Here is a 25,557-nt window from a genome sequence, read left to right on the forward strand (position 1 = left end):
CCTAACACCTAGTCCTGACCCTATCACCTAGTCCTAACACCAAGTCCTAACACCTAGTCCTAACCCTAACACCTAATCTTAACACCTAGTCCTAACCATAACACCTAGTCCTAACACATAGTCCTGACCCTGACACCTAGCCCAAACACCTAGCCCTAACACCTAGTGCTAAAACCTAGTCCTGACGCTAACACCTAGGCCTAACACCAAGTCCTAAAACCTAATCCTGACCCTAACACTTAGTCCTGACCCTAACACCTAGTCCTAACACCTAGCCCTAACACCTAGTCCTAACACCTAGCCCTAACACCTAGTCCGAACACCTAGCCCTAACACCTAGCCCTAACACCTAGTCCAAACACCTAATCCTAACCCTAAACCTTGTGCTAACACCTAGTTCTAACACCTAGCCATAACACCTAGTCCTAACCCTAACACCTAGTCCTAACCCTAACACCTAGTCCTAACACCTAGCCCTAACACCTAGTCCCAACACCTAGCCCTAACACCTAGCCCTAACACTTAGTCCTGACCCTAACACCTAGCCCTAACACCTAGCCCTAACACCTAGTCCTGACCCTAACACCTAATCCTAACCCTAACACCTAGTCCTAACACCTAGTCCCAACACCTAGCCCTAACACCTAGTCCTGACCCTATCACCTAGTCCTAACACCTAATCCTAACCATAACACATAGTCCTCACAACTAGTCCTAACACCTAGCGCTAACACCTAGTCCTGACCCTATCACCTAGTCCTAACACCTAATCCTAACCATAACACAGTCCTAACAACTAGTCCTAACACCTAGCGCTAACACCTAGTCCTAACACCTAATCCTAACCCTAAACCTTGTGCTAACACCTAGTCCTAACACCTAGCCATAACACCTAGTCCTAACCCCTAACCCTAACACCTAGTCCTGACCTTAACACCTAGTCCTGACCCTAACACCTAGTCCTAACCCTAACACCTAGTCCTAACCCTAACACCTAGTCCTAACACCTAGCCCTAACACCTAGTCCCAACACCTAGCCCTAACACCTGGTCCTGACCCTATCACCTAGTCCTAACACCTAATCCTAACCATAACACCTAGTCATAACACCTAGCCCTAACACCTAGCCCTAACACCTAGTCCTAACACCTAGTCCTAACACCTAATCCTAACCCTAAACCTTGTGCTAACACCTAGTCCTAACACCTAGCCATAACACCTAGTCCTAACCCCTAACCCTAACACCTAGTCCTGACCTTAACACCTAGTTCTGACCCTAACACCTAGTCCTAACCCTAACACCTAGTCCTAACACCTAGCCCTAACACCTAGTCCCAACACCTAGCCCTAACACCTAGTCCTGACCCTATCACCTAGTCCTAACACCTAGCCCTAACCCTAACACCTAGTCATAACACCTAGGCCTAACACCTAGTCCTAACACCTAATCCTAACCCTAAACCTTGTGCTAACACCTAGTCCTAACACCTAGCCATAACACCTAGTCCTAACCCTAACACCTATTCCTAACCCTAACACCTAGTCCTAACACTAACACCTAGTCCTAACACTAACACCTATTCCTAACCCTAACACCTAGTCCTAACACTAACACCTAGTCCTAACACTAACACCTAGTCCTAACCTTAACACCTAGTCCTAACACCTAGTCCTAACCTTAACACCTAGTCCTAACACCTCATCCTAGTCCTAACACTTAGTCCTGACACCTAATCCTAACACCTAGTCCTAACCCTAACACCTATCCCTAACACCTAGCTATTGCACTGGTCTTGCTTTTGCCATACCTCCAAAATCACATTTTTGTCATGCCTCCTCTGGAGGTCTGGAGAATTTTGCATTAGCTGAAACGGTTTGAATGGGCCTTTGGATTACAGCGGCTACATTTTGATTGGATGTTACAGTGTAAGAACAATCCCTGAGCTGTTTCGTTCCTCTTCATCAATTGAGTTAGTTGTATCTTTATAGTGACTGGCTGTATTGATGCACCATTCAAAGTATAAAATGAATAACTTCACCATGCTGAAAGGGATATTCAATGTCTGCTTATTCAAAGGTGCCCATCTTTGGGAGGCATTGGAAAACATCCCTGGTCTTTGTGGTTGAAACTGCTTGGAATTTACTACTCAACTTAGGGACATTCTATGTGTGGGGTACAGAGATGTCCTTCAAAACCCATGATAAACACTATTATTGCAAACTATTATGTGACTTGTTAAGCAAATATTTACTATTAATCTTATTTAGGCTTGCCATAACAAAGGGGTTGAATACGTATTGACTCAAGACATTTCAGCTTTTCATTTTTAATTAATTGAGATTATGTTCTCCAAATTAATATTCCTTTGATATTATGGGCTATTGTGATGTCATTATGGGTTATTGTGATGTCATTATGGGCTATTGTGATGTCATTATGGGTTATTGTGATGTCATTATGGGTTATTGTGATGTCATTATGGGTTATTGTGATGTCATTATGGGTTATTGTGATGTCATTATGGGTTATTGTGATGTCATTATGGGTTATTGTGATGTCATTATGGGGTATTGTGGTGTCATTATGGGGTATTGTGATGTCATTATGGGGTATTGTATGTCATTATAGAGTATTGTGATGTCATTATGGGGTATTGTGATGTCATTATGGGGTATTGTATGTCATTATAGAGTATTGTGATGTCATTATGGGGTATTGTGGTGTCATTATGGGGTATTGTGGTGTCATTATGGGGTATTGTATGTCATTATAGAGTATTGTGATGTCATTATGGGGTATTGTGATGTCATTATGGGGTATTGTATGTCATTATAGAGTATTGTGATGTCATTATAGAGTATTGTGATGTCATTATGGGGTATTGTGATGTCATTATGGGGTATTGTGGTGTCATTATGGGGTATTGTATGTCATTATAGAGTATTGTGATGTCATTATGGGGTATTGTGGTGTCATTATGGGGTATTGTATGTCATTATAGAGTATTGTGATGTCATTATGGGTTATTGTGATGTCATTATGGGGTATTGGGATGTCATTATGGGGTATTGTGATGTCATTATGGGGTATTGTGATGTCATTATGGGGTATTGTGATGTCATTATGGGGTATTGTGATGTCATTATAGAGTATTGTGATGTCATTATGGGGTATTGTGATGTCATTATAGAGTATTGTGATGTCATTATGGGGTATTGTTTGTAGCTCCGTGACACAAAATCTCAAAAGAATACATTTAAAATTCAGACTGTAAGACAACAAAATGTGGAAAAAGTAAAGAGGTGTCAATATTTCTATAAGAGACACAGATCATTTTAGTCCAATAATGTGCTGTTTTAGCCCTGTTTGTACCTCACACATTTAGTTTTATTTTAGCTTTATAATTGTGAGAGAAATTGAACTAGCTAGCTAGTTATACGTAGGTAGCTTTCAAGTTAGCTGACTATTTTCAAAACGAACCTCATTGTGGCTAGTTACTTCTTCACCGTCATGCTAGCCTTTACAGCCAAATATCCCTACAGAAACATCAACATTTTAAATATTGATACTGCCAGCATTCTCCCATTTTGCTGCAGCTTCTGCTCATCTTGAAATAAAATAAAAATGCTGCGAAAACCAGTGTCGGTGGGTAGATAGTGTCCTAAAACCAGTGTCGGTGGGTAGATAGTGTCCTAAAACCAGTGTCGGTGGGTAGATAGTGTCCTAAAACCAGTGTCGGTGGGTAGATAGTGTCCTAAAACCAGTGTCGGTGGGTAGATAGTGTCCTAAAACCAGTGTCGGTGGGTAGATAGTGTCCTAAAACCAGTGTCGGTGGGTAGATAGTGTCCTAAAACCAGTGTCGGTGGGTAGATAGTGTCCTAAAACCAGTGTCGGTGGGTAGATAGTGTCCTAAAACCAGTGTCGGTGGGTAGATAGTGTCCAAAAACCAGTGTCGGTGGGTAGATAGTGTCCTAAAACCAGCGTCTCAGTGGGTAAATAGTGTCCTAAAACCAGCGTCTCAGTGGGTAAATAGTGTCCTAAAACCAGCGTGTCAGTGGGCAAATAGTGTCCTAAAACCAGCGTGTCAGTGGGTAAACAGTGTCCTAAAACCAGCCTCTCAGTGGGTAAATAGTGTCCTAAAACCAGCCTCTCAGTGGGTAAATAGTGCCCTAAAACCAGTGTGTCAGTGGGTAAATAGTGTCCTAAAACCAGCTTGGTTGTTTAGCTGAGTGTTTATTAGTCCTCACTCAGTGGTTGTTTAGCTGAATGTTTATTAGTCCTCACGCAGTGGTTGTTTAGCTGAGTGTTTATTAGTCCTCACTCAGTGGTTGTTTAGCTGAATGTTTATTAGTCCTCACTCAGTGGTTGTTTAGCTGAGTGTTTATTAGTCCTCACTCAGTGGTTGTTTAGCTGAGTGTTTATTAGTCCTCACGCAGTGGTTGTTTAGCTGAGTGTTTATTAGTCCTCACACAGTGGTTGTTTAGCTGAATGTTTATTAGTCTTCACGCAGTGGTTGTTTAGCTGAGTGTTTATTAGTCCTCACTCAGTGGTTGTTTAGCTGAATGTTTATTAGTCCTCACTCAGTGGTTGTTTAGCTGAATGTTTATTAGTCCTCACTCAGTGGTTGTTTAGCTGAGTGTTTATTAGTCCTCACGCAGTGGTTGTTTAGCTGAGTGTTTATTAGTCCTCACACAGTGGTTGTTTAGCTGAATGTTTATTAGTCCTCACGCAGTGGTTGTTTAGCTGAGTGTTTATTAGTCCTCACTCAGTGGTTGTTTAGCTGAATGTTTATTAGTCCTCACTCAGTGGTTGTTTAGCTGAGTGTTTATTAGTCCTCACTCAGTGGTTGTTTAGCTGAGTGTTTATTAGTCCTCACGCAGTGGTTGTTTAGCTGAGTGTTTATTAGTCCTCACTCAGTGGTTGTTTAGCTGAATGTTTATTAGTCCTCACGCAGTGGTTGTTTAACTGAATGTTTATTAGTCCTCACGCAGGGATTTTCCGACGGCGCTAATCTAGTGAGCACTTTTGGAGCAGGGTATTTGATTGGTTTGACAAGTTGTGAGGCATCACTAGCGTCACCGACTGGTACCCGTCCGTCTTTAGCTGATTTCTGCCACGGGCTTCCCGTACACTTCCCATTTTAGGAAGCCTGGTTTGAGATGAGGCTACCGTAGCCCGAACCATGAATCCCGACACCCTAAAAGTCAGCCCTAACCCTGGGGGGGACAAACACAGACACACTGTGTCAACAATTTTAACAGATTTTAAATAGATAAATGCTGTCCTCCTTGTGTTGGTTTGTCATGGAGGGAAAACTACTCTCATACAACAACACATGTTATTTGTTCAAACCATGTGTTGTTGTTGTATGAGAGTAGTTTTCCCTCCATGACAAACCAAACACAAGGAGGACAGCATTTATCTATTTAAAATCTGAATCTATTTGACAGGATACTATAAATACTACAGTACATGTCCTGAATCTATTTTACAGGATACTATAAATACTACAGTACATGTCCTGAATCTATTTTACAGTAATTACAGTACATGTCCTGAATCTATTTTACAGTAATTACAGTACATGTCCTGAATCTATTTTACAATAATTGCAGTACATGTCCTGAATCTATTTTACAATAATTACAGTACATGTCCTGAATCAATTTTACAGGACAGGACAATAATTGCAGTACATGTCCTGAATCTATTTTACAGTAATTACAGTACATGTCCTGAATCAATTTTACAGGACAGGACAATAATTGCAGTACATGTCCTGAATCTATTTTACAGTAATTACAGTACATGTCCTGAATCTATTTTACAATAATTACAGTACATGTCCTGAATCTATTTTACAGTAATTACAGTACATGTCCTGAATCAATTTTACAGGACAGGACAATAATTGCAGTACATGTCCTGAATCTATTTTACAGTAATTACAGTACATGTCCTGAATCAATTTTACAGGACAGGACAATAATTACAGTACATGTCCTGAATCTATTTTACAGTAATTACAGTACATGTCCTGAATCTATTTTACAATAATTACAGTACATGTCCTGAATCTATTTTACAGTAATTACAGTACATGTCCTGAATCAATTTTACAGGACAGGACAATAATTGCAGTACATGTCCTGAATCTATTTTACAGTAATTACAGTACATGTCCTGAATCAATTTTACAGGACAGGACAATAATTACAGTACATGTCCTGAATCTATTTTACAGTAATTACAGTACATGTCCTGAATCTATTTTACAATAATTACAGTACATGTCCTGAATCTATTTTACAGGACAGGACAATAATTGCAGTACATGTCCTGAATCTATTTTACAATAATTACAGTACATGTCCTGAATCTATTTTACAGGAGTACATTTTCCTGTAATTTCATTTGTCCTAACGGACAACTTGAGGCTGTGTTTTTTTTATTTCTAAAAAGCTTTTTGAATCTAAGTATGTAGAAGGATCTAAGTATGTAGAAGGATCTAAGTATGTAGAAGGATCTAAGTATGTAGAAGGATCTAAGTATGTAGAAGGATCTAAGTATGTAGAAGGATCTAAGTATGTAGAAGGCTAGTTAGTAAGAGCCTTTTCTGCCCAAGGAAAGGAAATGTCCTGAGGCAAAGCCTCTATATTGTATTATGTATTATGGATCCCCATCTGCCTGGGGTCCAGCAAAATTAAGGACGTTTATACAATTGCAAAAACATTAAAATTACATTCAAAGATTTCACAACACACTGTGTGCTCTCAGGCCCCTACTCCACCACTACCATATATCTACAACACACTGTGGCCTCAGGCCCCTACTCCACCACTACCACATATCTACAACACACTGTGTGTCCTCAGGCCCCTACTCCACCACTACCACATATCTACAACACACTGTGCCCTCAGGCCCCTACTCCACCACTACCACATATCTACAACACACTGTGCCCTCAGGCCCCTACTCCACCACTACCATATATCTACAACACACTGTGCCCTCAGGCCCCTACTCCACCACTACCACATATCTACAACACACTGTGTGCCCTCAGGCCCCTACTCCACCACTACCATATATCTACAACACACTGTGTGCCCTCAGGCCCCTACTCCACCACTACCATATATCTACAACACACTGTGTGTCCTCAGGCCCCTACTCCACCACTACCATATATCTACAACACACTGTGCCCTCAGGCCCCTACTCCACCACTACCACATATCTACAACACACTGTGTGCCCTCAGGCCCCTACTCCACCACTACCATATATCTACAGGTACTAAAGACATGTCTATGTATAGTGCGTATGTTATCGTGTGTGTGTGTGGGGGGGGGGGATTGTGTGTGTATGTATGTATGTGTGTGTGGTGTGTGGTGTGTGTGGGGGGGGATTGTGTGTGTATGTATGTGTGCGTGTGTGGTGTGTGTCTGTGTGTGTGTGTGGGGGGGATTGTGTGTGTATGTATGTGTGTGTGGGGGGGGGGGGGTTGTGTATGTATGTATGTGTGTGTGTGTGTGTGTGTGTGTGGTGTGTGTGTGTCTGTGTGTGTGTGTGTATATATGTATGTGTGTGTGTGTGTGTGTGTGGTGTGTGTGTGTGTGTCTGTGTGTGTGTGTGTGTGTGTGTGTGTGTGTGTATGTATGTGTGTGTGGTGTGTGTCTGTGCCAATGTTTATGTTGCTTCACAGAGGACAGTGTAAGAAAGGAGGACAGCATCCTGAGTCAATGTGGTAGCTTCTATAAAGATAACTCAGGCTTAATATTTTTAGTAATGATGGAGACAGATATACACCACATTCATGCAACAAACCCCCACTAGTCCACATCCATACAAACCCCCACTAGTCCACATCCATACAAACCCCCACTAGTCCACATCCATGCAACAAACCCCCACTAGTCCACATCCATGCAACAAACCCCCACTAGTCCACATCCATGCAACAAACCCCCACTAGTCCACATCCATGCAACAAACCCCCACTAGTCCACATCCATACAAACTCCCACTAGTCCACATCCATACAAACCCCCACTAGTCCAAATCCATGCAACAAACCCCCACTGATCCACATCCATGCAACAAACCCCCACTAGTCCACATCCATGCAACAAACCCCCACTAGTCCACATCCATGCAACAAACCCCCACTAGTCACATCCATGCAACAAACCCCCACTGATCCACATCCATGCAACAAACCCCCACTGATCCACATCCATGCAACAAACCCCCACTGATCCACATCCATGCAACAAACCCCCACTAGTCACATCCATGCAACAAACCCCCACTGATCCACATCCATGCAACAAACCCCCACTGATCCACATCCATGCAACAAACCCCCACTGATCCACATCCATGCTACAAACCCCCCACTAGTCCACATCCATGCTACAAACCCCCACTAGTCCACATCCATGCAACAAACCCCTACTAGTCCACATCCATGCAACAAACCCCCACTAGTCCACATCCATGCAACAAACCCCCACTAGTCCACATCCATGCAACAAACCCCCACTAGTCCACATCCATGCAACAAACCCCCACTAGTCCACATCCATGCAACAAACCCCCCACTGATCCACATCCATGCAACAAACCCCCACTAGTCCACATCCATGCAACAAACCCCCCACTGATCCACATCCATGCAACAAACCCCCACTAGTCCACATCCATGCAACAAACCCCCACTGATCCACTTCCATGCAACAAACCCCCACTAGTCCACATCCATGCAACAAACCCCCACTGATCCACTTCCATGCAACAAACCCCCACTAGTCCACATCCATGCAACAAACCCCCACTAGTCCACATCCATGCAACAAACCCCCACTGATCCACTTCCATGCAACAAACCCCCACTAGTCCACATCCATGCAACAAACCCCCACTGATCCACTTCCATGCAACAAACCCCCACTAGTCCACATCCATGCAACAAACCCCCACTAGTCCACATCCATGCAACAAACCCCACTAGTCCACATCCATGCAACAAACCCCCACTGATCCACTTCCATGCAACAAACCCCCACTAGTCCACATCCATGCAACAAACCCCCACTGATCCACTTCCATGCAACAAACCCCCACTAGTCCACATCCATGCAACAAACCCCCACTGATCCACTTCCATGCAACAAACCCCCACTGATCCACTTCCATGCAACAAACCCCCACTAGTCCACATCCATGCAACAAACCCCCACTAGTCCACATCCATGCAACAAACCCCCACTGATCCACTTCCATGCAACAAACCCCCACTAGTCCACATCCATGCAACAAACCCCCACTGATCCACTTCCATGCAACAAACCCCCACTAGTCCACATCCATGCAACAAACCCCCACTAGTCCACATCCATGCAACAAACCCCACTAGTCCACATCCATGCAACAAACCCCCACTGATCCACTTCCATGCAACAAACCCCCACTAGTCCACATCCATGCAACAAACCCCACTAGTCCACATCCATGCAACAAACCCCACTAGTCCACATCCATGCAACAAACCCCCACTGATCCACTTCCATGCAACAAACCCCCACTAGTCCACATCCATGCAACAAACCCCCACTGATCCACTTCCATGCAACAAACCCCCACTAGTCCACATCCATGCAACAAACCCCCACTAGTCCACATCCATGCAACAAACCCCCACTGATCCACTTCCATGCAACAAACCCCCACTAGTCCACATCCATGCAACAAACCCCCACTGATCCACTTCCATGCAACAAACCCCACTAGTGAAGGAGAAAATAGAAACAACATTTTATTAATTGTGTTTTATTGCTTTTTCGATTACCACCAGACAGGGATATTAGATATCAGAGGGATTCTTCATAACTTAAAACAGTGTTATTAGATATCAGAGGGATTCTTCATAACTTAAAACAGTGTTATTGGATATCAGAGGGATTTAGAGGGTTTCTGAGTTCACTAAGAGAGAGGGGGGATGTTAGAATAAAGAGAGAGAGGGGGGATGTTAGAATAAAGAGAGAGAGGGGGGGTGTTACAATAAAGAGAGAGAGGGGGGATGTTACAATAAAGAGAGAGGGGGGAGGGATGTGACAATAAAGAGAGAGAGGGGGGGATGTTACAATAAAGAGAGAGAGGGGGGGATGTTACAATAAAGAGAGAGAGGGGGGATGTTACAATAAAGAGAGAGAGGGGGGATGTTACAATAAAGAGAGAGAGGGGGGATGTTACAATAAAGAGAGAGAGGGGGGGATGTTACAATAAAGAGAGAGAGGGGGGGGATGTTACAATAAAGAGAGAGAGGGGGGGATGTTACAATAAAGAGAGAGAGGGGATGTTACAATAAAGAGAGAGAGGGGGGATGTTACAATAAAGAGAGAGGGGGGATGTTACAATAAAGAGAGAGGGGGGATGTGACAATAAAGAGAGAGAGGGGGGATGTTACAATAAAGAGAGAGAGGGGATGTTACAATGAAGAGAGAGAGGGGGGATGTTACAATAAAGAGAGAGAGGGGGGGTGTTACAATAAAGAGAGAGAGGGGGGGTGTTACAATAAAGAGAGAGAGGGGGTGTTACAATAAAGAGAGAGAGGGGGGGTGTTACAATAAAGAGAGAGAGGGGGGATGTGACAATAAAGAGAGAGAGGGGGGATGTTACAATAAAGAGAGAGAGGGGGGGGGATGTGACAATAAAGAGAGAGAGGGGGGGATGTGACAATAAAGAGAGAGAGGGGGGATGTTACAATAAGGAGAGGGGGGGATGTGACAATAAAGAGAGAGAGGGGGGATGTGACAATAAAGAGAGAGAGGGGGGATGTTACAATAAAGAGAGAGAGGGGGTGATGTTACAATAAAGAGAGAGAGAGGGGATGTGACAATAAAGAGAGAGAGGGGGGGATGTGACAATAAAGAGAGAGAGGGGGGATGTTACAATAAAGAGAGAGAGGGGTGATGTGACAATAAAGAGAGAGAGGGGGGATGTTACAATAAAGAGAGAGAGGGGATGTTACAATGAAGAGAGAGAGGGGGGATGTTACAATAAAGAGAGAGAGGGGGGGTGTTACAATAAAGAGAGAGAGGGGGGGTGTTACAATAAAGAGAGAGAGGGGGGTGTTACAATAAAGAGAGAGAGGGGGGGTGTTACAATAAAGAGAGGGGGGGGTGATGTGACAATAAAGAGAGGGGGGATGTTACAATAAAGAGAGGGGGGGGTGATGTGACAATAAAGAGAGAGAGGGGGGGATGTTACTATAAAGAGAGAGAGGGGATGTTACAATAAAGAGAGAGAGAGGGGATGTTACAATAAAGAGAGAGGGGGGGGGGATGTGACAATAAAGAGAGAGAGGGGGGGATGTGACAATAAAGAGAGAGAGGGGGGATGTTACAATAAGGAGAGGGGGGATGTGACAATAAAGAGAGAGAGGGGGGATGTGACAATAAAGAGAGAGAGGGGGGATGTTACAATAAAGAGAGAGAGGGGGTGATGTTACAATAAAGAGAGAGAGAGGGGATGTGACAATAAAGAGAGAGAGGGGGGGATGTGACAATAAAGAGAGAGAGGGGGGATGTTACAATAAAGAGAGAGAGGGGTGATGTGACAATAAAGAGAGAGAGGGGGGATGTTACAATAAAGAGAGAGAGGGGATGTTACAATGAAGAGAGAGAGGGGGGATGTTACAATAAAGAGAGAGAGGGGGGGTGTTACAATAAAGAGAGAGAGGGGGGGTGTTACAATAAAGAGAGAGAGGGGGGTGTTACAATAAAGAGAGAGAGGGGGGGTGTTACAATAAAGAGAGGGGGGGTGATGTGACAATAAAGAGAGAAGAGGGGGGATGTTACAATAAAGAGAGGGGGGGGTGATGTGACAATAAAGAGAGAGAGGGGGGGATGTTACTATAAAGAGAGAGAGGGGGGGATGTTACTATAAAGAGAGAGAGGGGATGTTACAATAAAGAGAGAGAGAGGGGATGTTACAATAAAGAGAGAGGGGGGGGATGTTACAATAAAGAGAGAGAGGGGGGGATGTTACTATAAAGAGAGAGGCTTGAGTCTCCTGAGGCGTCAGGATAATTAGTCTTCTGAAACCAGGCGGTGTGGTGCAGTGGTCACAGGAGTGTTGAAACAGTGCCCTCTAGTGTTGATTCTCGGAAGTAATAAAAACTGATCGCCGTCTCAGTGCTTTCTACATGAGGACTTGAAAATGATATATTTTTTTACCCAGTTGTTCTGTCGGAAGCCCACAACTTGATAACTCATGACATTACGTGCCAAGATTCTCTAATCGGTGTCCTTTAATCAAGCCTATCACAAGACAAACAAAACAGATGTTCTGGAATGGTCTGCTGAAGGTCATTATCAGAGCCCCTTTATGGCCTACATGTCGGAAGAGGAAGGCGGGGGGGGTTCACTGCTATGTTCCAAAAAAGGAACCCTTCTCTCCCCTTTCTCTCTGCAACAAAGAGGACATGGCCCAGAGAAAAGAAAAGGACATATCATTTAAAAATGTTGGGCTCTGTTGGAACTGTTGTAACAACCCGAATATAAATGTTTCTATTTTTCTGTAATACGTGTTTGCCTGAAATATGAAAGGTACAGACCTGACCAGAGACATGTTTATAGACTATGTATTCCACCCTGAAGATAGTTCTTCATTGTTCAAGACACCTTTTGTCATTCTGTGAACACGTATGAGAAAAATCTCCTGTTTCATATCATATGAACGTTGCCATGTTGACTCCTTACAAATCAACTGGGCGGGTCCCAATGACACAGATCAGCCCTCAGAGCATGCCCTCTGTGAGTCTCCCTAAATAAAAACGAGGTTTTACTCACCAAAAATCAGATCGGTGCTTCGGGAGGTGTGTTGGCCACCACCTTAGAGGTTCAATGATTCAGCGCTCGGGAAAGCTAACACAACTCTGACCGTAATCGCCCGAGAGGAACTTTTGCTGAACAACACACTCCGATCCCTCACAACGAACCGCTGAGTTTCTCTCTCAGAAAGGACCCAAACGTTAAATCGAACACCAGTGTGTCATAACAGACCTTTATCTCCTTGGACTGAACGAACTGAGAACTGAACAGCGAGATGACGCGTGACCTCCTACGACAGGAAGCAGCCCCTTTGACTGAAAGCTCCAACACCAGGACCACTGACCCCCCCCCCCCCCCCCCCCCGTTCCCCTGCCTACCACTCTGCCTTGTCTCCCCAATGGACCAGACGACACTCAGCTAAAGGTACATGTAAATACCTCATTGAATATACCCTTAGTGTGACACTGTGTCTGTGTAAACATGGTGGCAGTAACTGATTATATTAACAATGTTAATTACATGTCCAAATTCCGATGCGAACTGATAGCCTAGACACTGGCGACCCCTGTTGGAACCTTACTGACATAACCTCTATGTGACCCCCGGTGGAACCTAACTGACGTGACCTCTATGTGACCCCCGGTGGAACCTTACTGATGTAACCTCTATGTGACCCCTGGTGGAACCTTACTGATGTAACCACTGGCGACCCCTGTTGGAACCTTACTGATGTAACCACTGATGACCCCTGGTGGAACCTAACTGATGTAGCCACTGGCGACCCCTGTTGGAACCTTACTGACGTAACCTCTATGTGACCCCTGGTGGAACCTTACTGATGTAACCACTGGCGACCCCTGTTGGAACCTTACTGATGTAGCCACTGATGACCCCTGGTGGAACCTAACTGATGTAGTCACTGGCGACCCCTGTTGGAACCTTACTGACGTAACCTCTATGTGACCCCTGGTGGAACCTTACAGACGTAACGTCTATGCGACCCCTGGTGGAACCTTACAGACGTAACGTCTATGCGACCCCTGGTGGAACCTTACAGACGTAACCTCTATGTGACCCCTGGTGGAACCTTACAGACGTAACCTCTATGTGACCCCTGGTGGAACCTTACAGACGTAACCTCTATGTGACCCCTGGTGGAACCTTACAGACGTAACCTCTATGTGACCCCTGGTGGAACCTTGCAGACGTAACCTCTATGCGACCCCTGGTGGAACCTTACAGACGTAACCTCTATGCGACCCCTGGTGGAACCTTACAGACGTAACGTCTATGCGACCCCTGGTGGAACCTTACAGACGTAACGTCTATGCGACCCCTGGTGGAACCTTACAGACGTAACCTCTATGTGACCCCTGGTGGAACCTTGGTGGAACCTTACAGACGTAACCTCTATGTGACCCCTGGTGGAACCTTGCAGACGTAACCTCTATGTGACCCCTGGTGGAACCTTGCAGACGTAACCTCTATGTGACCCCTGGTGGAACCTTACAGACGTAACCTCTATGCGACCCCTGGTGGAACCTTACAGACGTAACGTCTATGCGACCCCTGGTGGAACCTTACAGACGTAACGTCTATGCGACCCCTGGTGGAACCTTACAGACGTAACGTCTATGCGACCCCTGGTGCAGCCTTACAGACGTAACGTCTATGCGACCCCTGGTGGAACCTTACAGACGTAACGTCTATGCGACCCCTGGTGCAGCCTTACAGACGTAACGTCTATGCGACCCCTGGTGCAGCCTTACAGACGTAACGTCTATGTGACCCCTGGTGGAACCTTACAGACGTAACCTCTATGTGACCCCTGGTGGAACCTTACAGACGTAACCTCTATGTGACCCCTGGTGGAACCTTGCAGACGTAACCTCTATGTGACCCCTGGTGGAACCTTACAGACGTAACCTCTATGTGACCCCTGGTGGAACCTTACAGACGTAACGTCTATGCGACCCCTGGTGGAACCTTACAGACGTAACGTCTATGCGACCCCTGGTGGAACCTTACAGACGTAACGTCTATGCGACCCCTGGTGGAACCTTAGACGTAACGTCTATGCGACCCCTGGTGGAACCTTACAGACGTAACGTCTATGCGACCCCTGGTGCAGCCTTACAGACGTAACGTCTATGCGACCCCTGGTGGAACCTTACAGACGTAACGTCTATGCGACCCCTGGTGGAACCTTACAGACGTAACGTCTATGCGACCCCTGGTGCAGCCTTACAGACGTAACGTCTATGCGACCCCTGGTGCAGCCTTACAGACGTAACGTCTATGCGACCCCTGGTGCAGCCTTACAGACGTAACCTCTATGCGACCCCTGGTGCAGCCTTACAGACGTAACGTCTATGCGACCCCTGGTGGAACCTTACAGACGTAACCTCTATGCGACCCCTGGTGGAACCTTACAGACGTAACGTCTATGTGACCCCTGGTGGAACCTTACAGACGTAACGTCTATACGACCCCTGGTGCAGCCTTACAGACGTAACGTCTATGCGACCCCTGGTGCAGCCTTACAGACGTAACCTCTATGCGACCCCTGGTGCAGCCTTACAGACGTAACGTCTATGCGACCCCTGGTGCAGCCTTACAGACGTAACGTCTATGCGACCCCTGGTGGAACCTTACAGACGTAACCTCTATGCGACCCCTGGTGCAGCCTTACAGACGTAACCTCTATGTGACCCCTGGTGCAGCCTTACAGACGTAACGTCTATGCGACCCCTGGTGCAGCCTTACAGACGTAACGTCTATGCGACCCCTGGTGGAACCTTACAGACGTAACCTCTATGCGACCCCTGGTGCAGCCTTACAGACGTAACATCTATGTGACCCCTGGTGCAGCCTTACAGACGTAACGTCTATGCGACCCCTGGTGCAGCCTTACAGACGTAACGTCTATGTGACCCCTGGTGCAGCTATCCTTAAACCTCTGAAAACTCCAGCCACTTCCATGCACCAAATCTCAAGTAAACACTCTAACAAATGATCTTAAATATCCATAGCCAAAGTCAAAACACAGTGAAAATAGCAGAGTCCCAATCAAACGTAGAAATACATATTTAGAGAGAAATTAGGTTGATGTATTGATCTTTTCTGTTGTATTAATTAACACATCTTGTCATTAAATACCGAAAACAACTACAGATAAAAGCACCGTCGTGTCTGGAGACAGAAGGGGTTCAACTTGTTTTACAAACTGAGACAGAAGTCCCAGAAAGGGGTTCAACTTGTATTACAAACTGAGACAGAAGTCCCAGAAAGGGGTTCAACTTGTTTTACAAACTGAGACAGAAGTCCCAGAAAGGGGTTCAACTTGTTTTACAAACTGAGACAGAAGTCCCAGAAAGGGGTTCAACTTGTTTTACAAACTGAGACAGAAGTCCCAGAAAGGGGTTCAACTTGTTTTACAAACTGAGACAGAAGTCCCAGAAAGGGGTTCAACTTGTTTTACAAACTGAGACAGAAGTCCCAGAAAGGGGTTCAACTTGTTTTACAAACTGAGACAGAAGTCCCAGAAAGGGGTTCAACTTGTTTTACAAACTGAGACAGAAGTCCCAGAAAGGGGTTCAACTTGTTTTACAAACTGAGACAGAAGTCCCAGAAAGGGGTTCAACTTGTTTTACAAACTGGGACAGAAGTCCCAGAAAGGGGTTCAACTTGTTTTACAAACTGAGACAGAAGTCCCAGAAAGGGATTCAACTTGTTTTACAAACTGAGACAGAAGTCCCAGAAAGGGATTCAACTTGTTTTACAAACTGAGACAGAAGTCCCAGAAAGGGGTTCAACTTGTTTTACAAACTGAGACAGAAGTCCCAGAAAGGGATTCAACTTGTTTTACAAACTGAGACAGAAGTCCCAGAAAGGGGTTCAACTTGTTTTACAAACTGAGACAGAAGTCCCAGAAAGGGGTTCAACTTGTTTTACAAACTGAGACAGAAGTCCCAGAAAGGGGTTCAACTTGTTTTACAAACTGAGACAGAAGTCCCAGAAAGGGGTTCAACTTGTTTTACAAACTGAGACAGAAGTCCCAGAAAGGGGTTCAACTTGTTTTACAAACTGAGACAGAAGTCCCAGAAAGGGGTTCAACTTGTTTTACAAACTGAGACAGAAGTCCCAGAAAGGGGTTCAACTTGTAACACAAACTGAGACAGAAGTCCCAGAAAGGGGTTCAACTTGTTTTACAAACTGAGACAGAAGTCCCAGAAAGGGGTTCAACTTGTTTTACAAACTGAGACAGAAGTCCCAGAAAGGGATTCAACTTGTTTTACAAACTGAGACAGAAGTCCCAGAAAGGGGTTCAACTTGTTTTACAAACTGAGACAGAAGTCCCAGAAAGGGGTTCAACTTGTTTTACAAACTGAGACAGAAGTCCCAGAAAGGGGTTCAACTTGTTTTACAAACTGAGACAGAAGTCCCAGAAAGGGGTTCAACTTGTTTTACAAACTGAGACAGAAGTCCCAGAAAGGGGTTCAACTTGTTTTACAAACTGAGACAGAAGTCCCAGAAAGGGGTTCAACTTGTTTTACAAACTGAGACAGAAGTCCCAGAAAGGGGTTCAACTTGTTTTACAAACTGAGACAGAAGTCCCAGAAAGGGGTTCAACTTGTTTTACAAACTGAGACAGAAGTCCCAGAAAGGGGTTCAACTTGTTTTACAAACTGAGACAGAAGTCCCAGAAAGGGGTTCAACTTGTTTTACAAACTGAGACAGAAGTCCCAGAAAGGGGTTCAACTTGTTTTACAAACTGAGACAGAAGTCCCAGAAAGGGGTTCAACTTGTTTTACAAACTGAGACAGAAGTCCCAGAAAGGGGTTCAACTTGTTTTACAAACTGAGACAGAAGTCCCAGAAAGGGGTTCAACTTGTTTTACAAACTGAGACAGAAGTCCCAGAAAGGGGTTCAACTTGTTTTACAAACTGAGACAGAAGTCCCAGAAAGGGGTTCAACTTGTTTTACAAACTGAGACAGAAGTCCCAGAAAGGGGTTCAACTTGTTTTACAAACTGAGACAGAAGTCCCAGAAAGGGGTTCAACTTGTTTTACAAACTGGGACAGAAGTCCCAGAAAGGGGTTCAACTTGTTTTACAAACTGGGACAGAAGTCCAGAAAGGGGTTCAACTTGTTTTACAAACTGAGACAGAAGTCCCAGAAAGGGATTCAACTTGTTTTACAAACTGAGACAGAAGTCCCAGAAAGGGGTTTCAACTTGTTTTACAAACTGAGACAGAAGTCCCAGAAAGGGTTCAACTTGTTTACAAACTGAGACAGAAGTCCCAGAAAGGGGTTCAACTTGTTTTACAAACTGAGACAGAAGTCCCAGAAAGGGGTTCAACTTGTTTTACAAACTGAGACAGAAGTCCCAGAAAGGGGTTCAACTTGTTTTACAAACTGAGACAGAAGTCCCAGAAAGGGGTTCAACTTGTTTTACAAACTGAGACAGAAGTCCCAGAAAGGGGTTCAACTTGTTTTACAAACTGAGACAGAAGTCCCAGAAAGGGGTTCAACTTGTTTTACAAACTGAGACAGAAGTCCAGAAAGGGGTTCAACTTGTTTTACAAACTGAGACAGAAGTCCCAGAAAGGGGTTCAACTTGTTTTACAAACTGAGACAGAAGTCCCAGAAAGGGGTTCAACTTGTTTTACAAACTGAGACAGAAGTCCCAGAAAGGGGTTCAACTTGTTTTACAAACTGAGACAGAAGTCCCAGAAAGGGGTTCAACTTGTTTTACAAACTGAGACAGAAGTCCCAGAAAGGGGTTCAACTTGTTTTACAAACTGAGACAGAAGTCCCAGAAAGGGGTTCAACTTGTTTTACAAACTGAGACAGAAGTCCCAGAAAGGGGTTCAACTTGTTTTACAAACTGAGACAGAAGTCCCAGAAAGGGGTTCAACTTGTTTTACAAACTGAGACAGAAGTCCCAGAAAGGGGTTCAACTTGTTTTACAAACTGAGACAGAAGTCCCAGAAAGGGGTTCAACTTGTTTTACAAACTGAGACAGAAGTCCCAGAAAGGGGTTCAACTTGTTTTACAAACCGAGACAGAAGTCCCAGAAAGGGGTTCAACTTGTTTTACAAACTGAGACAGAAGTCCCAGAAAGGGGTTCAACTTGTTTTACAAACTGAGACAGAAGTCCCAGAAAGGGGTTCAACTTGTTTTACAAACTGAGACAGAAGTCCCAGAAAGGGGTTCAACTTGTTTTACAAACTGAGACAGAAGTCCCAGAAAGGGGTTCAACTTGTTTTACAAACTGAGACAGAAGTCCCAGAAAGGGGTTCAACTTGTTTTACAAACTGAGACAGAAGTCCCAGAAAGGGATTCAACTTGTTTTACAAACTAAGACAGAAGTCCCAGAAAGGGGTTCAACTTGTTTTACAAACTGAGACAGAAGTCCCAGAAAGGGGTTCAACTTGTTTTACAAACTTAGACAGAAGTCCCAGAAAGGGGTTCAACTTGTTTTACAAACTGAGACAGAAGTCCCAGAAAGGGGTTCAACTTGTTTTACAAACTGAGACAGAAGTCCCAGAAAGGGGTTCAACTTGTTTTACAAACTGAGACAGAAGTCCCAGAAAGGGGTTCAACTTGTTTTACAAACTAAGACAGAAGTCCCAGAAAGGGGTTCAACTTGTTTTACAAACTGAGACAGAAGTCCCAGAAAGGGATTCAACTTGTTTTACAAACTGAGACAGAAGTCCCAGAAAGGGGTTCAACTTGTTTTACAAACTGAGACAGAAGTCCCAGAAAGGGGTTCAACTTGTTTTACAAACTGAGACAGAAGTCCCAGAAAGGGGTTCAACTTGTTTTACAAACTGAGACAGAAGTCCCAGAAAGGGGTTCAACTTGTTTTACAAACTGAGACAGAAGTCCCAGAAAGGGGTTCAACTTGTTTTACAAACTGAGACAGAAGTCCCAGAAAGGGGTTCAACTTGTTTTACAAACTTAGACAGAAGTCCCAGAAAGGGGTTCAACTTGTTTTACAAACTGAGACAGAAGTCCCAGAAAGGGGTTCAACTTGTTTTACAAACTGAGACAGAAGTCCCAGAAAGGGGTTCAACTTGTTTTACAAACTGAGACAGAAGTCCCAGAAAGGGGTTCAACTTGTTTTACGAACTGAGACAGAAGTCCCAGAAAGGGGTTCAACTTGTTTTACGAACTGAGACAGAAGTCCCAGAAAGGGGTTCAACTTGTTTTACAAACTGAGACAGAAGTCCCAGAAAGGGATTCAACTTGTTTTACAAACTGAGACAGAAGTCCCAGAAAGGGGTTCAACTTGTTTTACAAACTGAGACAGAAGTCCCAGAAAGGGGTTCAACTTCTAACACAAACTGAGACAGAAGTCCCAGAAAGGGGTTCAACTTGTTTACAAATTGAGACAGAAGTCCCAGAAAGGGGTTCAACTTGTTTTACAAACTGAGACAGAAGTCCCAGAAAGGGGTTCAACTTGTTTTACAAACTGAGACAGAAGTCCCAGAAAGGGGTTCAACTTGTTTTACGAACTGAGACAGAAGTCCCAGAAAGGGGTTCAACTTGTTTTACAAACTGAGACAGAAGTCCCAGAAAGGGATTCAACTTGTTTTACAAACTGAGACAGAAGTCCCAGAAAGGGATTCAACTTGTTTTACAAACTGAGACAGAAGTCCCAGAAAGGGATTCAACTTGTTTTACAAACTGAGACAGAAGTCCCAGAAAGGGGTTCAACTTGTTTTACAAACTGAGACAGAAGTCCCAGAAAGGGGTTAAACTTGTAACACAAACTGAGATAGAAGTCCCAGAAAGGGGTTCAACTTGTTTTACAAACTGAGACAGAAGTCCCAGAAAGGGGTTCAACTTGTTTTACAAACTGAGACAGAAGTCCCAGAAAGGGATTCAACCTGTTTTACAAACTAAGACAGAAGTCCCAGAAAGGGGTTCAACTTGTAACACAAACTGAGACAGAAGTCCCAGAAAGGGGTTCAACTTGTAACACAAACTGAGACAGAAGTCCCAGAAAGGGGTTCAACTTGTTTTACAAACTGAGACAGAAGTCCCAGAAAGGGGTTCAACTTGTTTTACAAACTGAGACAGAAGTCCCAGAAAGGGATTCAACTGAGACAGAAGTCCCAGAAAGGGGTTCAACTTGTTTTACAAACTGAGACAGAAGTCCCAGAAAGGGGTTCAACTTGTTTTACAAACTGAGACAGAAGTCCCAGAAAGGGGTTCAACTTGTTTTACGAACTGAGACAGAAGTCCCAGAAAGGGGTTCAACTTGTTTTACGAACTGAGACAGAAGTCCCAGAAAGGGGTTCAACTTGTTTTACAAACTGAGACAGAAGTCCCAGAAAGGGATTCAACTTGTTTTACAAACTGAGACAGAAGTCCCAGAAAGGGGTTCAACTTGTTTTACAAACTGAGACAGAAGTCCCAGAAAGGGGTTCAACTTCTAACACAAACTGAGACAGAAGTCCCAGAAAGGGGTTCAACTTGTTTTACAAATTGAGACAGAAGTCCCAGAAAGGGGTTCAACTTGTTTTACAAACTGAGACAGAAGTCCCAGAAAGGGGTTCAACTTGTTTTACAAACTGAGACAGAAGTCCCAGAAAGGGGTTCAACTTGTTTTACGAACTGAGACAGAAGTCCCAGAAAGGGGTTCAACTTGTTTTACAAACTGAGACAGAAGTCCCAGAAAGGGATTCAACTTGTTTTACAAACTGAGACAGAAGTCCCAGAAAGGGATTCAACTTGTTTTACAAACTGAGACAGAAGTCCCAGAAAGGGATTCAACTTGTTTTACAAACTGAGACAGAAGTCCCAGAAAGGGGTTCAACTTGTTTTACAAACTGAGACAGAAGTCCCAGAAAGGGGTTAAACTTGTAACACAAACTGAGATAGAAGTCCCAGAAAGGGGTTCAACTTGTTTTACAAACTGAGACAGAAGTCCCAGAAAGGGGTTCAACTTGTTTTACAAACTGAGACAGAAGTCCCAGAAAGGGATTCAACCTGTTTTACAAACTAAGACAGAAGTCCCAGAAAGGGGTTCAACTTGTAACACAAACTGAGACAGAAGTCCCAGAAAGGGGTTCAACTTGTAACACAAACTGAGACAGAAGTCCCAGAAAGGGGTTCAACTTGTTTTACAAACTGAGACAGAAGTCCCAGAAAGGGGTTCAACTTGTTTTACAAACTGAGACAGAAGTCCCAGAAAGGGGTTCAACTTGTTTTACAAACTGAGACAGAAGTCCCAGAAAGGGATTCAACTGAGACAGAAGTCCCAGAAAGGGATTCAACTTGTTTTACAAACTGAGACAGAAGTCCCAGAAAGGGATTCAACTTGTTTTACAAACTGAGACAGAAGTCCCAGAAAGGGGTTCAACTTGTTTTACAAACTAAGACAGAAGTCCCAGAAAGGGGTTCAACTTGTTTTACAAACTGAGACAGAAGTCCCAGAAAGGGGTTCAACTTGTTTTACAAACTGAGACAGAAGTCCCAGAAAGGGATTCAACTTGTTTTACAAACTGAGACAGAAGTCCCAGAAAGGGATTCAACTTGTTTTACAAACTGAGACAGAAGTCCCAGAAAGGGGTTCAACTTGTTTTACAAACTGAGACAGAAGTCCCAGAAAGGGGTTCAACTTGTAACACAAACTGAGACAGAAGTCCCAGAAAGGGGTTCAACTTGTAACACAAACTGAGACAGAAGTCCCAGAAAGGGGTTCAACGTGTAACACAAACTGAGACAGAAGTCCCAGAAAGGGGTTCAACTTGTTTTACAAACTGAGACAGAAGTCCCAGAAAGGGGTTCAACTTGTTTTACAAACTGAGACAGAAGTCCCAGAAAGGGGTTCAACTTGTAACACAAACTGAGACAGAAGTCCCAGAAAGGGGTTCAACTTGTAACACAAACTGAGACAGAAGTCCCAGAAAGGGGTTCAACTTGTAACACAAACTGAGACAGAAGTCCCAGAAAGGGATTCAACTTGTTTTACAAACTGAGACAGAAGTCCCAGAAAGGGATTCAACTTGTTTTACAAACTGAGACAGAAGTCCCAGAAAGGGATTCAACTTGTTTTACAAACTGAGACAGAAGTCCCAGAAAGGGGTTCAACTTGTTTTACAAACTAAGACAGAAGTCCCAGAAAGGGGTTCAACTTGTTTTACAAACTGAGACAGAAGTCCCAGAAAGGGGTTCAACTTGTTTTACAAACTGAGACAGAAGTCCCAGAAAGGGATTCAACTTGTTTTACAAACTGAGACAGAAGTCCCAGAAAGGGGTTCAACTTGTTTTACAAACTGAGACAGAAGTCCCAGAAAGGGGTTCAACTTGTTTTACAAACTGAGACAGAAGTCCCAGAAAGGGGTTCAACTTGTAACACAAACTGAGACAGAAGTCCCAGAAAGGGGTTCAACTTGTAACACAAACTGAGACAGAAGTCCCAGAAAGGGGTTCAACTTGTAACACAAACTGAGACAGAAGTCCCAGAAAGGGGTTCAACTTGTTTTACAAACTGAGACAGAAGTCCCAGAAAGGGGTTCAACTTGTTTTACAAACTGAGACAGAAGTCCCAGAAAGGGGTTCAACTTGTAACACAAAGTGATTCAAAAGAACAGGTGCTTAACTCCTAATGAAATAAAGTGACTCTGTACTTTAACGGGGAAGGAGAAAAAAGCTGCTTCCGTCACGAACAGAAACAGGAAGCTAGAGATGCATCCATAGACGATGTCATTGTACCTGTTCTATGTTGTTACAGGTAAACACTGTCTGATGTCATTGTACCTGTTCCATGTTGTTACAGGTAAACACTGCCTGATGTCATTGTACCTGTTCCATGTTGTTACAGGTAAACACTGTCTGATGTCATTGTACCTGTTCCATGTTGTTACAGGTAAACACTGTCTGATGTCATTGTACCTGTTCTATGTTGTTACAGGTAAACACTGTCTGATGTCATTGTACCTGTTCCATGTTGTTACAGGTAAACACTGTCTGATGTCATTGTACCTGTTCTATGTTGTTACAGGTAAACACTGTCTGATGTCATTGTACCTGTTCCATGTTGTTACAGGTACAGGTAAACACTGTCTGATGTCATTGTACCTGTTCTATGTTGTTACAGGTAAACACTGTCTGATGTCATTGTACCTGTTCCATGTTGTTACAGGTAAACACTGTCTGATGTCATTGTACCTGTTCTATGTTGTTACAGGTAAACACTGTCTGATGTCATTGTACCTGTTCCATGTTGTTACAGGTAAACACTGTCTGATGTCATTGTACCTGTTCCATGTTGTTACAGGTAAACACTGTCTGATGTCATTGTACCTGTTCCATGTTGTTACAGGTAAACACTGCCTGATGTCATTGTACCTGTTCCATGTTGTTACAGGTACAGGTAAACACTGTCTGATGTCATTGTACCTGTTCCATGTTGTTACAGGTAAACACTGTCTGATGTCATTGTACCTGTTCCATGTTGTTACAGGTAAACACTGTCTGATGTCATTGTACCTGTTCCATGTTGTTACAGGTAAACACTGTCTGATGTCATTGTACCTGTTCCATGTTGTTACAGGTAAACACTGTCTGATGTCATTGTACCTGTTCCATGTTGTTACAGGTAAACACTGTCTGATGTCATTGTACCTGTTCTATGTTGTTACAGGTAAACACTGTCTGATGTCATTGTACCTGTTCCATGTTGTTACAGGTAAACACTGTCTGATGTCATTGTACCTGTTCCATGTTGTTACAGGTAAACACTGTCTGATGTCATTGTACCTGTTCCATGTTGTTACAGGTAAACACTGCCTGATGTCATTGTACCTGTTCCATGTTGTTACAGGTACAGGTAAACACTGTCTGATGTCATTGTACCTGTTCCATGTTGTTACAGGTAAACACTGTCTGATGTCATTGTACCTGTTCCATGTTGTTACAGGTAAACACTGTCTGATGTCATTGTACCTGTTCCATGTTGTTACAGGTAAACACTGTCTGATGTCATTGTACCTGTTCCATGTTGTTACAGGTACAGGTAAACACTGTCTGATGTCATTGTACCTGTTCCATGTTGTTACAGGTAAACACTGTCTGATGTCATTGTACCTGTTCCATGTTGTTACAGGTAAACACTGTCTGATGTCATTGTACCTGTTCCATGTTGTTACAGGTAAACACTGTCTGATGTCATTGTACCTGTTCTATGTTGTTACAGGTAAACACTGTCTGATGAAATTGTACCTGTTCCATGTTGTTACAGGTAAACACTGTCTGATGTCATTGTACCTGTTCCATGTTGTTACAGGTAAACACTGTCTGATGTCATTGTACCTGTTCTGTTGTTACAGGTAAACACTGTCTGATGTCATTGTACCTGTTCCATGTTGTTACAGGTAAACACTGTCTGATGTCATTGTACCTGTTCCATGTTGTTACAGGTAAACACTGTCTGATGTCATTGTACCTGTTCTATGTTGTTACAGGTAAACACTGTCTGATGTCATTGTACCTGTTCTATGTTGTTACAGGTAAACACTGTCTGATGTCATTGTACCTGTTCCATGTTGTTACAGGTAAACACTGTCTGATGTCATTGTACCTGTTCTATGTTGTTACAGGTAAACACTGTCTGATGTCATTGTACCTGTTCTATGTTGTTACAGGTAAACACTGTCTGATGTCATTGTACCTGTTCTATGTTGTTACAGGTAAACAC

At 43.8% G+C, this 25,557-nt stretch overlaps 1 protein-coding gene across 2 annotated transcripts in view; it reads right to left on the minus strand.

Annotated features, from left to right (window-relative positions):
* Positions 1–25,557, minus strand: part of LOC109883433 (phospholipid phosphatase-related protein type 1) — a 154,536-nt gene that overhangs the window by 58,023 nt on the left and 70,956 nt on the right. The gene's annotated exons all lie outside the window — the stretch shown is intronic.

This window comes from Oncorhynchus kisutch, linkage group LG6, assembly GCF_002021735.2.
Source record: "Oncorhynchus kisutch isolate 150728-3 linkage group LG6, Okis_V2, whole genome shotgun sequence".
Taxonomy (NCBI): Eukaryota; Metazoa; Chordata; class Actinopteri; order Salmoniformes; family Salmonidae; genus Oncorhynchus; species Oncorhynchus kisutch.